This window comes from Rutilus rutilus, assembly GCF_951802725.1.
Source record: "Rutilus rutilus genome assembly, chromosome: 1".
Lineage (NCBI taxonomy): Eukaryota > Metazoa > Chordata > Actinopteri > Cypriniformes > Leuciscidae > Rutilus > Rutilus rutilus.
Window position 1 is genome coordinate 8,257,995 of NC_140209.1, and position 16,377 is coordinate 8,274,371.

The following is a 16,377-nucleotide window of genomic DNA, read 5'->3' on the forward strand; positions in this document are numbered from 1 at the left end:
TCAGTGTAGGCTGCCTGCAAACATATCTACATCTCTGCTGTAATTTAGCCTCTATAGATGCGCCTTTCATACGGACAGGATCACCTAAGCCCCTTTCACACAGATGGTATGCCGTATTTGCATACCATAATCAGATGGTATGCCGTATTTGCTTTCGATTGGATTTTTTTTCGTTGGTGGATAACATTTTTTTTATTTATAAACTTTATATAGATAGTTATATTCCTCATGTCTGTGAGGCTTGTCTATACACTGTTTTTCGGTTCATTTTTGAGACGCGCTCCAATTCACAGGGATCATGAAAGGCCCTGTTCGTTTTCTTTTATTTTACAAAAGCACAACGTTTTCTTGTTGTTGAGAGTTTACACAAATAAAAGTAGTTGCGACTGATGTATTATTCTTTTCTGCATGACCAGAAATGATGGAGTATTTAAGTTGTTTCCACTGTTGATAGGAAAATGCGAGTGATGGCACCGGCGCCGTCATGCAGTGCGCGCTCCACACTCCGCACAAACACTCGGATATGCGCTTAATAATAGCGAACATTTATCTAGGTTGACGTTAGAGCGAGCGGCCATGCCAGACTGATAAGTCCTCTTCAGGTTTAACAAATCAAATTCTGTTGCATTTTATTGCGCCAGTTTGAAAAGGACGACAGAAACACTTAGCCTATACATGAATATCAGATGATGTCACCAACGTCTCCTCACTGACGTCACTCCCTTCTAAAACTTGTCTGCCGCCATCTTGAGTACCTGATTCGGCAAGATTGATATGTCAGTTGCAGAGGAACTAGCTAGCTATGCTTTCACAACACGGTAACATAAATATAACATAAATGTAACATAACATAAATCTGTAACGGTCGTTATTTTGAATAGAAATCATCACTCAAAAAGCATTCATTCACGTCTTCTCTGGTTTATTTGTGTTCAAATACATGCAATACAGTATCCGCCAGGGCTATTAGTCCAATGGTAATCAGTGTTTGGTGTAGGCAATCAGTACAGTGATTGATATGACCAATGAAAACTTTAGAATCAGCTGCAGGGCGGGATTTCCGATGAAGTGGTTTAAAAAAATAAAAAATAATCACGCTTCTGTTCTGCCTGCGGTCCTGCATGACTTCATCATTGTGACATCCGTGATAACAAAGCTAAAGTAACATTTCTTCACCTGAAACAAGAAGCTAATAAATGCACGGTTTGAAGTATATGTGATTTGTGTGTGATTTTCGTGCGATTGGGGTATTTTCATATGAATAAAGAATGTTTACAGTATGCATGCTAGGTAAGGATAGGCCATAGCTTCATATAAAATGTTAAATATAACATATTTCAAAATATTTTTTTGACTTGAAACCATTTTAAACCGCGACCGGAATATGATACAAATACTCAATGGTGTTTTAAAGTGAGTTAAAAGTAAAAGTGTAATATTAATCAATTAAATTGTGTCATGTAGCTTTATGCTACCTGTTCTGCTAATGCACCTGCTGCAGGAGCTATTCTATTCCATACAATAATTTTTTTTAAAGAATTCAAATAATGTTTCAAGAATAGTTATTTTTTTGTTTTATTTCTAACAAGACTTGAGATAATAGGTTTGTCAGTACCATAGACAGTACTCGGTAGGTACTCAAGATGGCGGCCGTCAACTGGAAAAAGAGCGGATGACGTAAGAGGTCACGTGACTGATATTCATGTATACAGACAAACGCCCATCGCTGGTGTTTTTATTTAAAATTCGTTTAGTCTTTAAAATAAATATTGTTTGTGGGCTAATTAATGCCACAATAATTTGTTTATTTTATTGGCTACTTTTATTTTTCATTTTTGTTTTGCATTGAATACCATTTAAAGGATTTGCTGTGCACCGCAATGCCATCCTCCCATAGAAAGCCACGTTAAGAGCCACCTTTATTTTCTTTATAATAAAGGGTTTCTATCGGAAAACGCTTAACGTATAATTAAATGCATTGCGTTCATATTCTGGGCTCATCTGCTTTTCTGTAGGATAGTATGGTTTATTAATAAGGTGTGTACAGCATTTGATCTTTATCACTGAAGTAACCTATTAAGCCACATTAAGCTTTTTCTTTATTATAAGGGTTTTCTATGGGAGGAAAATGCTTAGCCTAATATAAACAGAATGTTCGTATTCTGGGCTCATCTGCTATTAATAAGGTGTGTACAGAATGTGATCTTTAAACATGAATGTCCGTTGGGGGCTGTTATTTCTTCAGCTTTTTGAATGATAAAGACATGATTGGCTATCAATTTTATGTGGATAAAGGCATATTTTGTAGCCTACATGACTACACACGTCCTTATAAGGCCAAGAAAATATGTCGTTTTAATGAAATAAGATCTCGTTATTACGAGAAAAATATGTCCTTAAAACGACATAATCTCGTTATTACGACATAATTGAGTGGAAAAAATTATATGTATGTGGCAGCAATGCGTCACCGTAGTTTTTCATAAACTTCGATTTATGAATAAAGAATTTTCCAAGCAAAATTATTAAGTTGACTATATATTGTACAGAGAAATTTGAGTCAGAAAATTAAAAGAAGATATCAAAATTAGATAAATGTAGGCTATGTTTGAGCCAAGTTGTCCATTAATGAAACATTGGCTATATTATTCCACAGAGAAGAGCTATGTGAGCAATTATAGAATAAATGGTCTAACGTTTCCGTTTCCATAAAGCAAAAGCTGCATTTTTCGTCTACGGTATAAATTTAGAGATAATCTTGTTACAGGGGTAATAATGGTAAATAATTTTAAATGATATTTTTTTTACTTTGTTTGTAATTAAAAATGTATGTGGTTTACTCCATGCTCTATTCCAATTAATATTTTCATACAAGGGGGACCATTTGTATCTGGAGGCAGGGATAGATTTAGCAAATAAAAGATTTGTTATTACTTTGTTGTTAACTTTTCTGTCTAGAAAAGATAGACCATTTATTGAAACACTGCTGTAGAAAGACCAACAAGTTAGAGCCTGTTTATGGAATATTCGCTTTTTTCTATTAAATCCAAGCAATTGGGTGATGACAAATTTAAAATTAAGATAGGCTTTAATATTAAACAAAAATTCACTTTAAAGAAAAGCTTCCTGCAAAACAAAACAAAAATCATGTCTCCCGATAGGCCTATAGCCTATTGCAAATCCAATCTTACTCATGCTATTCACTTTTCGTTATCAACATGGGAAAAATAACATTATATTGGGACGACGTGTGTATCAGGCGTCTTATTAGGCGACGTACTGACGGACGACATGTGTATCTAGGCGTCTTATTAGGCGACGTACTGAGGGACGACGTGTGTATCAGGCGTCTTATTAGGCGACGTGCCTGGTTCAGACGTTATGATTTTTTATACATTTCTCACGTACGCCGTCGCCATAAGGTATACGTTACTACTGTGACGCCGCCGTGACGTCGCCGCCGGTCTGTCGTCTGACGTCTCTATCAATCCCATTCAAAAATAGACACGGACTGACGGCGACGGAAGGGTAGACTGCTCCATCTCCTTCTTCAGAGTAGACTTAGAAAAGGCATTATCTAACCGCCATATTCTGTAGGCTATATTCCAGCGTACGGAGAAGTCATGTTCATATAAACTAATACTCAGAACTACAACACACACACACACACACGAAAGAGAATTAATATTTACAAGTAAATATGAGGATACATATTCATGAAGATACAACTCCTCGTAATTTACACCTGCACAGCACGCAAACATTTGCCGGTTTTCTTGTGTTTATCAGTTTACCGAAGGGCATGAGACACTCAAACCTGCTCAAGTGCTGCGTTCCAGTTCAAAATTGTCATGCCCTTCACTCGCTAACTTCCCTTCGTCTCGTTCATGTACGTCATTGCGAGTGCCCACTACTGGCGGACACTGCAATGGTCTGATCTGGAACGTCCTAAGCCCTTGATCACTTGGAATCAGCTGTGGAGTTGATGTATTATTTAAAAAATGTTCCCTTTAATCATTTGTTTAATGCAGCATCCAAATGTTTATAGGTGTGTTTGGGTTGTTTTAAATAAAAAAATATATAATTAATATATCATAGAGTTACGGGTGACATCACAATCGTACTGCATTGTGGGACATAAAAGTGCCTGAAGTGTACATTTGAAGCAGACTCGCTCCCTCGGTCAAAATCGAGGGAACGAGGGTCTGTCCATATAAACTTCCCTCGTCCACTTCACGAAGTGGAACGCACTTCAAAATGGCGGCAGGGATTCCCCCGAGGGGAAGTGCTTAGGGAAGTTCGCAAGTGCGTGTCTAACAGTGGACTGGAACGCAGCACAGTTCAAAATTGTCATGCCCTTCACTCGCTAACTTCCCTCCGTCTCGTTCACTCGGATGTACGTCATTGCTTACGGTGCACGAGTGCCCACTACTGGCGGAAGCTGCAATGGGCTGAACTGGAACGCCCTAAGCCCTTGATCACTTGGAATCAGCTAAAGAGTTGATTTATTATTTACATTTTTTCCCTATAAGAATTTGTTTAATGCAGCATCCAAGTGTATATAGGCGTGTTTGGGTTGTTTTAAATTTAAAAATATATAATTAATATATCATAGAGTTGTTTGTTGTGCTGATGATTAGATGAGATATGTGGTGACGTCACAATCGTACTGCATTGTGGGACATATAGGTGCCTGAAGTGTACATTTGAAGCAGACTCGCTCCCTCGGTCAAAATCGAGGGAACGAGGGTCTGTCCATAAACTTCCCTCGTCCACTTCACGCACTTCAAAACTACGTCCATATTTTTTTACAGTCTATGATTCAAACCCGCGGTCAGTCTGAATCATTGCACATGTTTTATTGAGTCCGTTCATATTTCGGTTGCAACCCAGTCTCACGGCAGTTCGTGATATAGTCACGAAATTTAATCTATTGATTCGTGTTCATGGGCACGAATTTCCCCTTTTTTTCGTGTCACTCAGCACGACTTTAAATCTAATGTATTTCAATGGGACATATTTTTCGTGCCTGCACCACGTTTTTCTTTCGAGAGCACAGTATTGTTTGTTTGTTTGTTTTCTCATTTGTTATTCATTTTGCAAACTTTAAGGGCTACATTATCCAATATTTAATCAGGAGATTTTAATCCTTGTTTTTATTGCTTTATAATCGGTAGGCTACTCAACATTGTAAGTACCATCGTCAGTGCTTCCTAACAATCAAAATATATAGTAAATATATTATTCCTGAACGCGACTGCAGAGTTGAGTTACGGCTATCGCTTCTAAATGTTCCTGTTTCTTTTCTGAGAAATACCGGTTTTCCATCGGTTTGCTGTGTCAAATCTAACAGTAACTACATTTCCCAGGAGCCTTATCGACCGTTACTATGGTGATGACGACAGATAAAACTGAGGACGCGCCGCCGATACTCTTTTAATGATATCCTCATCTTTTTTCAACACAAACGCAAAAGTGTGCTTGATAATTCAACAATACTATGTTATGGCCATTCTTTTTATTTGTTTCCAGTATTACCCATGATCATCAGCTTCCGTTGCTATGGAGACGGAGCCAGCCCGCCCTGTAATTGGGTGATTTCTTCAGTGATTTCTCATTGCGCTCAAACCACTTTCCCGGTAAGTTGCAAGGCTCAGAGTCGTACGTAACGATCACGTTTTGCTTAAATGCTATAAACAATTGATGCCTTATTTGCCATATTAGATTCACATGATTTACACGTTAGGGCAACGAATTAAAGCCCGTCCAAGGTTTGCTCATTATCAGAAAAAAACCCTGTGAAATTAGGTTTGCTAAATGGCTAGCCAACTTCAACATAAGCTAACTCTAGTTATCTAAATGATGTCATTTTCTCTCGATCATCGTGGTTCACCCACAGCGTCACTGTAATGTGTCAGTAATAACAATATTATCATCACTTGGTCTAACGTTATACTGCACATAACGCTGCCTTTAAATCTGGGATGACGAACCCCAGACACATGTTACGAGCCTTTAATTTTTTTTTTTAAATTTACGCGCCTTTTAACAGTCGCACAGGAAATAGGAACAACGTGAATCTGTATTTATTTATCCTAAGTATTTATAAGAAAATGGGAATCACTCACTATTAGGGTAATTAATAGGGTACATAACACTACATAATTAACATTTTCTGTTGTTCTCCCTGCAGATCCTGTCAGACACATCACGTGTCCGACACTCTGGAGCTGAAACATGAACGCATTCTAGCTGAAGCCAGGGATAGAGTTTTTATACACCTCAATCATTTTACTTGAACATAACAAATTAAAGTAAAACGTGACGAGGAATGTGTAAGAAGGATGAGTGCAGAAGATTTTATACAGGTATATTGCACGATGCATCCTACCATGCTCTGTGGCATGTGTTAATGAGGGAATATAATATAGTAATAATAATATATGCATTTGGCAGACACTTTTATCCAAAGCGACTTACAATGCATTTACAGGGACAATTACCCCAATCCCCACCATCTCCATTATATTTTGGAAGAATGGAGTTCCGTCCCTCCGAGTTACAGAGACTTGGAGAATCTATTCCAAGGCTCATTTAAGCTGTTCAACACCTTACTAACACACTATGTTGTGTTTTCCTTTCACTAGTTACCTGCCTTTTGGTTACAGTACTTTTAACAACATCAGTCTTACAAGAAATATTCACTCCAATACACAGAGAGCAGCTGATGAGAGGAGACGTGTACGAGACCCTCCACACACCTCTAAAAGGGACTCTGTAGGACGTGGTAAGCCGAGGGGGAGGCGAGGAGGAATTATTTGACATTTGTAGGAATTTACTATGTCAATGTTGGACCAACTCAAATTAGAACACTGTAATTGTTTATTGATATTTTAAAATATTCAAATATCTAAAAAGACATTAAAAATTAGATAAACCTTTTAGTGACGCTATTGTAGAAGACATTTCCAAGTACTTAACAGAAATATGTCTGATTTCATAAATTGTTCAGTATATAGGCTGAAAAGAAGAACATGAATGCAGTGTGATAGCCTAACTTGTTCTTATTCTTCTATGTGCTGTTTTACAGCCACAGTTGAAATCTGTCATCCAGTGTGGAGGTTCCACTTACTGCAACCTCAACAAAACTAAATCCTCAAGAGGAATTTGGTAATTCACAGTGATGAATTTATGCATGTATAATAATAAAAAAAAAAAAAAAAAAAAAAAAAAACATGTTCATTCTAATACTGATCAGGTGACTTCTAAATCTAAATTATCCCTTAACGCTTTATTTCGTATTTTCTTTACAGAAAAAAATATGGAGAGGCTCTCTGATATTTTGGCGTCATGTCCTTCAAAGAAGCTCTGCATCATCATGGTCTTTTCGGCAGCAGAAAGCCTCAGAGCGCTGGAAAGCAGCAAGACCATACCACCTAAAATGCCTTATTTCAAAAGAGGCTGTTGGTCATCCCCTGTGTTGCCTTTGCAACGAGCCTGCTGTTATTAGGTTGGTTTTCATTAATATCAAACTTCAATTACCCAGGGTAGGTTTGCTGAGTGCCCTGCTTTATAGGCTAAGATACATGTCTTTTGGGATGGGAGAAGACTTGGATACCCAGATGAAAAACACATTGAGAAAAGTAAATCTAGGACCTTCTTGCTGTGAGGTGACAGTGCTAAACACAATATGCACAATAATAATAAAAAAACATGATTTATGAAAATGAACAAGAACGGAGTAGGCTACTTTCAAATGATCTCTTCTGTTGTAGATTTCCCAATTTGGAGAGGGTGTGCAATTTTCAAAGAGTTTAATTAAACGTTCATGTTATATATTTTGTTTGCATTTGTGAGTTAATAAAACCGTAACTGGTTGTGTGAACATAATATCAAAATATCGATTAATCGATCGATATAGCCCTGAATCGAATCGAATCGTAATCGTATCGCAGAATTTTTTGAGGTATCGGCAAATATCGTATCGCTGGCTGAGAGAATCGATATCGTATCGTATCGTGATGAACTGTCCGATTTACACCCCTAATTATATTATAATATTGTTTTATTTTCTCCTTAGGTCCAGAGAGTGTCTTCCTGAGTGGTTCTGTGGGGAGTGTGATGTATTGCATCACAAAAAAACAGCCACTCCACAACAGGGAATGCGTGATTCGTGTATTTTTTTTTTTAAGCCATTCCTCCAACCTCATGCATCATTAAAGGGGAAGATGGATATTGCACCCATGAGCAAGGTACGTTCTCACGAAAGCCCTAATTTTGCTGTTCAATGTGTGTCTGCAGACAGTTACAGATAATCTAAATTATTGGTTTTCCTTTTTTTTTTGCCAGCTTGCATTTTGCCAACTGTAAAGGTGCCAGACTGGTCCTGTGGAGGCACAAACTTTACTGGTTACCAGGCAAACCAGTGATTTTAATTACCATCAATGGTAAAAAAAAAAAGAGCTTTTTGTTGTAGATTTGATGTTTTTCATTATAACTTACAAATATATTTTCCAGTCTGGGCCTATCAACAGCGATGCACTGCAGCGCAGCTTCTTAGAGCTTTCATATGCATCATTTGAGGAAGACCAGCTCTGCTGTAGTGCTCCTTTCAGCAGCCCAGCCAGCCATGGATTCCTTCTGAATGCCCTTAACATGTACAGGGGGGAAATATTTGCCTACCCTCTGTATCTTCAGAAGGAGCTCATGCCAGCCAATGCACAATTCTTCGCAATGGACGTGGCTTGCAAATACTGGCCATACCTGGAGAAAGCTGCTAGTGTTCTTCCTGCTCTTCAGGAGCTGACCACTATGAAACCCTTTCTCAGTGTGATGCATGCTCGAGCCAATGCTACTAAGTGTGAGGTGTGTATAATATTTTGCCATCATATGTACATTTGTAATTTTTACAAGCACATTAATAATATGAAATTAAAGTTAAGCTACACAATATCTTGTCTTTTTGCATAACCATTTCTTGCACAGATTGTAATGCCCTTTGATGCAAATTGTGGTTTGTGATATTGGGCTACATAAATAAAATTGAATTGGAATTTCTTCCACCCTTTACTAACAGATTAACTGGAGTGGCAGGAACCAGGAAGGAGCAGGGACAACCGCTGGTGAGGAGGTGGAGCAAGTGAACAGCTACCGCTCACGTTGCTCCATTAACTCCACGTGTTTCATTTTCTCGCTTATGTCCATCCTGTTTGTGATAATCCTAATTTGTTTCAACAAGCCTTCGCTGACTTCGCTGACTTGTTCAGGGAACGCAAGGGGTGGGAAAATGGTGGTGTGGTTGTGAGCATGAAATGTGCTCATCAAATTTCATAGCAATCCAATAAATTGAGATATGTTGCCTTCAAGTTAAGTGTTCATGGGACACTGACATTCCCAATTATTTTGAATATTCAAATTATCCTAATATCTTTAGTCATTAAATTTGGCCTAGTAATTTCAGCATTCATTTAGTAGCATTTGTTTTACTTTTAGATTTATAATAGACTCACGAAATTCCTTCCAACAGCCCTAGTACAGAATCAGATAGACCTATCATCTATCTAATTATGTAATATCAGATCTACTTTTCTAGCAGATTATCCATGGAAAATGAGAACCTTGAGAGTTTTAATTTATCAAGCAGCAAAAAAGTTATAGCATGGTGTGTTTGAGTTCATTTCCCCTACTTGACATCATGCATCCTGCATTGTGACTATTTCACATGCACACATTGCAATGTCGATGCTGAAAAGAGCCCTAACCTGCATCAAGCTCTATGGGGGAAAAACACTGGAAATCAAGTAAAGTTAAGGTAACCCATGGGTCAAACACTTTTGGACTTTACAAATATAAACTGTAATTCTTTAAATTTGTTGTAATTACCTTGCCCCTCCGTGGGGCTCGCCTGCTCCACCTGCCCCTCGGTGGGGCTCGCCTGCTCCGCCGTGGGGCTCGCCTGCTCCACCTGTCCCTCTGTGGGGCTCGCCTGCTCCACCTGCCCCTCCGTGGGGCTCGCCTGCTCCGCCGTGGGGCTCGCCTGCTCCACCTGCCCCTCCGTGGGGCTCGCCTGCTCCACCTGCCCCTCCGTGGGGCTCGCCTGCTCCGCCGTGGGGCTCGCCTGCTCCACCTGTCCCTCCGTGGGGCTCGCCTGCTCCACCTGCCCCTCCGTGGGGCTCGCCTGCTCCGCCGTGGGGCTCGCCTGCTCCACCTGTCCCTCCGTGGGGCTCGCCTGCTCCACCTGCCCCTCCGTGGGGCTCGCCTGCTCCGCCGTGGGGCTCGCCTGCTCCACCTGCCCCTCCGTGGGGCTCGCCTGCTCCACCTGCCCCTCCGTGGGGCTCGCCTGCTCCGCCGTGGGGCTCGCCTGCTCCACCTGCCCCTCCGTGGGGCTCGCCTGCTCCACCTGCCCCTCCGTGGGGCTCGCCTGCTCCGCCGTGGGGCTCGCCTGCTCCACCTGCCCCACCGTGAGGCTCGCCTGCTCACCTTCTTCCGGTTGCTTGTTCTCCAATTAGGCCTGTCGCGATAGTCAATAAATCAATTAATCGCACGATAAAAAAAAATGAGCTCGATAATTTTTCCGGCCGCGATAATTCCATCTGCATGCTTGTTTGTTTTCCTCGTCTCTCTCTCTCTCTCTCTCTCTCTCTCTACCAAAGAGACTCTTGTCAGTTGCATGGTCTTTGTGTGGGGAGGCGGCGCGCGGCGCTTGTCAGTCACATGGTCTTTAGTCTCGCGTAGCCAGACCTTCAGACTGACGGCAGAAGGTCTGGACTCTATCGCAGCTTTTCTTGGCCAAGAGGACGTTTGACTGACATATAACGCAACCAATCACAGTTCGTTTTGTTCCGCGTCATGTTTAGGGGCGTGCCAATATAATGTTGATGTCCCTACAATAACAGACCGGCGTGCATTTAATAAATTATTCATTCAAGAACGTTGTGCAAGTTTACTGCAACAATGGAGCCGCAAACTTCACATACTTTTGAAAATCCAGCGTTTAGTTGATCCTGGTAAGCGCTCATTTGTCTCAGTTGTAAACACAACGGCTTTCTTCTTCCACGAGGGGTTTTGGCGTCACGGCATTTGTTTCCAGACGGACCGTTAAAGAACGCGACACACACGTCTCGCGGACATCCTGTAGAATTCAACCAATCAGGTCGCGACTTCGAAACTCCTGAAGTGTTTCCAGAAAAGTGTGCCATATGCATCAGACGTTTAGCCAACGTTCCGTGGGCGTGACGTCTGAGGCTGAGACTACATGGTCTTGTATGGGAAAGCGCCGGCGGGACTGCTTGCGGCGACTGCCGGGAGAGAGAAAAGACGCTAGTTGTGAGTTGGAGGAAAAAAAAAAGAAAAAGATGGAATTGGTTTCAAAGCCAAACGCGACAGCGAGCTCGATCTCATGAAAATGCGTATCTATACCACGAATGTTATTTCTCGTGCCATCTATACGCCAAAAATAGTTTCTGCGTGCATATGATACGCACTTTATGGGGTGTAATACGCACGCACTCCATCCTAACCAAGTATTTTCAGTGCGTAGCATATACACGCAATAAAGTGTGTCTCCGTCTTCCCGACAGTACACAATCACTCGGGCGTTAAGTCGACAAAGTAACAGGAGGGCAGTGCACAATGGTGTGATATGGCCTGTTGAGGCTTTTTTTAGTTGTTTACAAAGGTCCTAACCAGCAGTTTTGCCTGTTATGGAATACATCACTATTTATGTCTGAGCCTAAAGTTTAATATTTTTTGAAGTGCAATTTTGTTTACATCCATTTTATTTATTGTTTTTGGTATTTATTCAAGTGAATTTTTTTGTTAACAGACACAGAGTCCATTGCTTTTATTGTTTTTGGTTGTTTTGTTCATTTTTTGTGGATATTTAAAATGTTTTCCATTTTCAATGTTTAATATTCTTTAGAAATAAAAGTTTATAGATCTTTGAAAAGGTGCACCTGCATTATTATGCCATTATCATTATATTAGATGAAAATGGTCTCAGAACGACAATATTATCGTTTATCGCAATAATTTCTTGGACAATTTATCGTCCAGAAAAATTTGTTATCGTGACAGGCCTATCTCCAATGGGTCACAGGTGTGAGCTGCAGCGTAATCAGCTGATCATCATTGCCACTGGAATCCTGGGCCCAACCTGTGCAAGTTAAACAAGTGTTGTGTTTTGCTTATTTAAAACATAGAGGTTAACCATACGCTTGATCTGTACCTGTTTTAAGTTTTAATCTGTTTGAATCATATAGTCCAAATTTTCCCCAAGCAGATTTGAAGGCACTTTTGATTGCAGGAGAACTATTGAGAGTCTACTGGATGTATTAGATATCTGCAATATATTTGATTGATTTCCAATGACTATAACCAATACAATATATCTTTAAGTCAGGAAAATAAAACCCAGAGTGCTCATAATATCTATAAAAAAAAATGACAAGTAAAATGTTTGTTTACAATCTGGGTCAAACTATTTAGTTCAGACTGGACTGCGTGTGCTAAAAAACTTTGGGCTTTATGCCTCAAAGTTAGTAGCAGTGTAAGTTTGTGGTGTATCCAGCCAACATTTGATGGTTTTCTTTTTCTTTGTGTTATTTCTGTTAATGATCTACATTTTAGCACCGTCCTTGATATTGTTTTATTGAGTGTATATATATTCATTATCATTTGATTCATTGACCCAGTGACCAAAACGGGTCTTTGCAAATTTCATGTGTTCAATTAGTATGTCCCTATAAAAATTGCTGTGGTGAGTGTGCCTACCCAGATAGCAGACCGATGTTGATTTTTAGTTGTAAAGGTTAGTATCAGTCGTCGATCAAATTTCAACGTTGAATCAACGTTCACTATTTCTTTTCAGTGAGGAGTAGTTCTCACTCAGCTCTCTATATTGTCTTTCGAGCGCTCTCTCAGGGGAAAGCTCATCTAAAGGAGAGAGAGAGAGAGAGAGAGAGAGAGAGAGAGAGAGAGACACACACACTTTACTAAGGAAAGGCAAACACATTGTGTAACAAACTAACAGTGTCAGTTTATGAATTAATCAAAATTAGGAGTTTGGCAAACCTGCAGCTGATTCCAGATCAGGCATGACACTATAGGTCTCTCATCGGGAGCCCTTGATTCCTCCCGTCTTCTCTGTCGTTCATACCTACGACCATAAATATCATATATAAACGCTAGATGTCTTATGGCGCAGTCACTTCCGGCATCATCGTTCGGCCATCTTGTCACAGTGCTCTGTGCATTAAGGTGAATGATCAGCACGCACACAAATCCTCTTATCTCGCTGAAATCTTGACGGATTTACAAACGGTTTGGTTTCTTACAAACGTTATTAACGTGGCTATAATTCCGAATGCTTGAACATGTATGTTATAATTTTTCATATGTATGCAGTGTATGTATGCAGTGTCATAACTACATCTCTGACGTTTATAACAAACCAAACCGTTTGAAAATCGGTAGAAAAATGAGCAAGTTATGGTTATTTAAAAGTACATGCACCATTGAAGTAGTGAGCGAGCACCCTGTAGCAAGATGGCCGCCGTGTGCGGAGTGCGGACGTCGACCTCCATTGGCCAGCAGTGCGCACGAGACATCTAGCCTTTATATATGATATCTATGCCTACGACAAACAGCAGAGGAAGGCATATCAACATAAAAATACTACAATCTAGGCTGTTTTCGAGAGAAAACAACATATACAGACAGGACACAGAAACTGGCAAAAAAAAAAAAAAAAACTGTCAAACATATGAGGTCAAAATATTTATGGTAAAAAATAATGGTAATGGTTAAAAAAAAAAAAAAATACCGTACTTGACACCTTTCCAGTACTGTCTCTGGTGATACTGATATGAGGGAAAATGGAGGTGTGCACAAGTGTGCTGGATGTCCTTGCATGTTTCTGTTGTACTGAAGGGTTCATTCTAAAACCTGTAGAAATTTCCCGCACATATTGTTAATGTATAAATAAATAAAAATATCCTTAAAAAAAAAAAAAAAAAAAAAAACAGCAGGATTCCTGTAGGTTATTTTTCTAAGGAAAACAGTTTAATTCACACCTAATTAACATATATGGTTGCATCTTGTACTTCTCTTACATGTTTGATTTACTTTCAATTCTTAAGATAGATTTCAAAACTGCATTTTCAAAATTATAAAGCTCCTTTAACAAAACAAATGTGCAAACGCGTTAGTCAGCTCTGGGGAAAACGCTCACAATCCCACAAATTATCATACTATGATAAAAGCATACATTTCCACATATTATTCCATATCATACTACTTACCTCTCCCAACCATTTGTACATCAAAACAGAATGCTGCCACCATAAAGGATGCCACGCGTTGATAGAGTAAACTTGTGTCTGTGGGGCATGGTTCTTCGCTTGTATGCATGCTTATTGGTAACTCGCATATCGCCACCTATGGGTTGTTGAATATGTATTATATGTTATGTATGTTTCCCTTCCAGGTAACCCAACACTGACTGCACAACCGATTCATTTTAATTGTTAATTAATTTTGTAAATCTAACCAATTTAGTTAACATATTTATATTCTAAAGTTTATAACTTATATTTACTAAATTATTGTGTTAAATCCCTTTTTTTAAGGTAACGCAAGGCATCATTATATAAATGTACATTTAAAAAATAAAATACATTTGTGCGCATTCCAAGCCCACGAAACCTGCCAGTAGGCTATATAAGCAGGGGTTGTGACCACCGCATTTCGCAAAGAGCGCATTTAGGCCACGCCCACACAGGGAAATATCAGTCTCCATTGACATTTCATGGCGTTTTTCCTTGTCATTTTTTACTTCTAACAAAAACATTTTCGGATGTTATTGTAAATATTTACACAACCATTAATAACTTCGTGAAAATAATGATTCTTTGTTGTATTTTATAGGGTTAACTGACATCTGACTGTCTTAAGTGATCAATCTAATAGTCATCATACATCTCTGATTTGCCATGATGCTCATAAATGATCTAATGAAAAACATGTAATTTGAACAGTAATGTCTGAATAATGTTTTTTTTTGTGTGTCTTGCAGCACCTAAAATACACCCCAACGGCTCTTTTGAGAGCCAAAGTACAAAACATCTTTGGCTTTTTTTCTTGTGAGTATAATCTTTTTTTATTGAGTGTCAGACACTTTCTTAGTATTTGTATTTAGATCATCAAACAGATACATCATGCATCATACATCAAAGTCACCAGTAATGCCTTTACAAATTAAACGGATATACATCTTATATACATATACATCTTGTGTATAGGGTGCCTGCCCACCCGGCCGCCCCTCAACCTGTAGGGATGGTTGGCTGTCTTAAGGGGCGAGAAGGTTGGCTGTCTTGAGGGGCCGCAGCCTGCCTGCCCGGCCGCCCCTCAACCTGTAGGGCTGGTTGGCTGTCTTGAGGGGCGGGCAGGTTGAGGGGCGGCTGGTTGTCTGTCTTGAGGGGCCGCAGCCTGCCCACCCGGCCGCCCCTCAACCTGTAGGGCTGGTTGGCTGTCTTGAGGGGCGGGAAGGTTGGCTGTCTTGAGGGGCCGCAGCCTGCCTGCCCGGCGGCCCCTCAACATGTAGGGCTGGTTGTCTGTCTTGAGGGGTGGGCAGGTTGAGGGGCGGCTGGTTGTCTGTCTTGAGGGGCCGCAGCCTGCCCACCCGGCTGCCCCTCAACCTGCAGGGCTGGTTGGCTGTCTTGAGGGGCGGGAAGGTTGGCTGTCTTGAGGGGCCGCAGCCTGCCCACCCGGCCGCCCCTCAACCTGTAGGGCTGGTTGGCTGTCTTGAGGGGCGGGAAGGTTGGCTGTCTTGAGGGGCCGCAGCCTGCCTGCCCAGCCGCCCCTCAACATGTAGGGCTGGTTGTCTGTCTTGAGGGGTGGGCAGGTTGAGGGGCGGCTGGTTGTCTGTCTTGAGGGGCCGCAGCCTGCCCACCCGGCTGCCCCTCAACCTGCAGGGCTGGTTGGCTGTCTTGAGGGGCGGGAAGGTTGGCTGTCTTGAGGGGCCGCAGCCTGCCTGCCCGGCTGCCCCTCAACCTGTAGGGCTGGTTGGCTGTCTTGAGGGGCGGCAAGGTTGGCTGTCTTGAGGGGCCGCAGCCTGCCTGCCCGATCGCCCCTCAACCTGTAGGGCTGGTTGGCTGTCTTGAGGGGCCGCAGCTTGCCCACCCGGCCGCCCCTCAACATGTAGGGCTGGTTGGCTGTCTTGAGGAGCCGCAGCTTGCCCACCCGGCCGCCCCTCAACATGTAGGGCTGGTTGGCTGTCTTGAGGGGTGGGAAGGTTGGCTGTATTGAGGGGCGGGCTGGCTGGATGTATTGAGGGGTGGGCAGGTTGGCTGTCTTGAGGGGCGGGCTGGCAGGTTG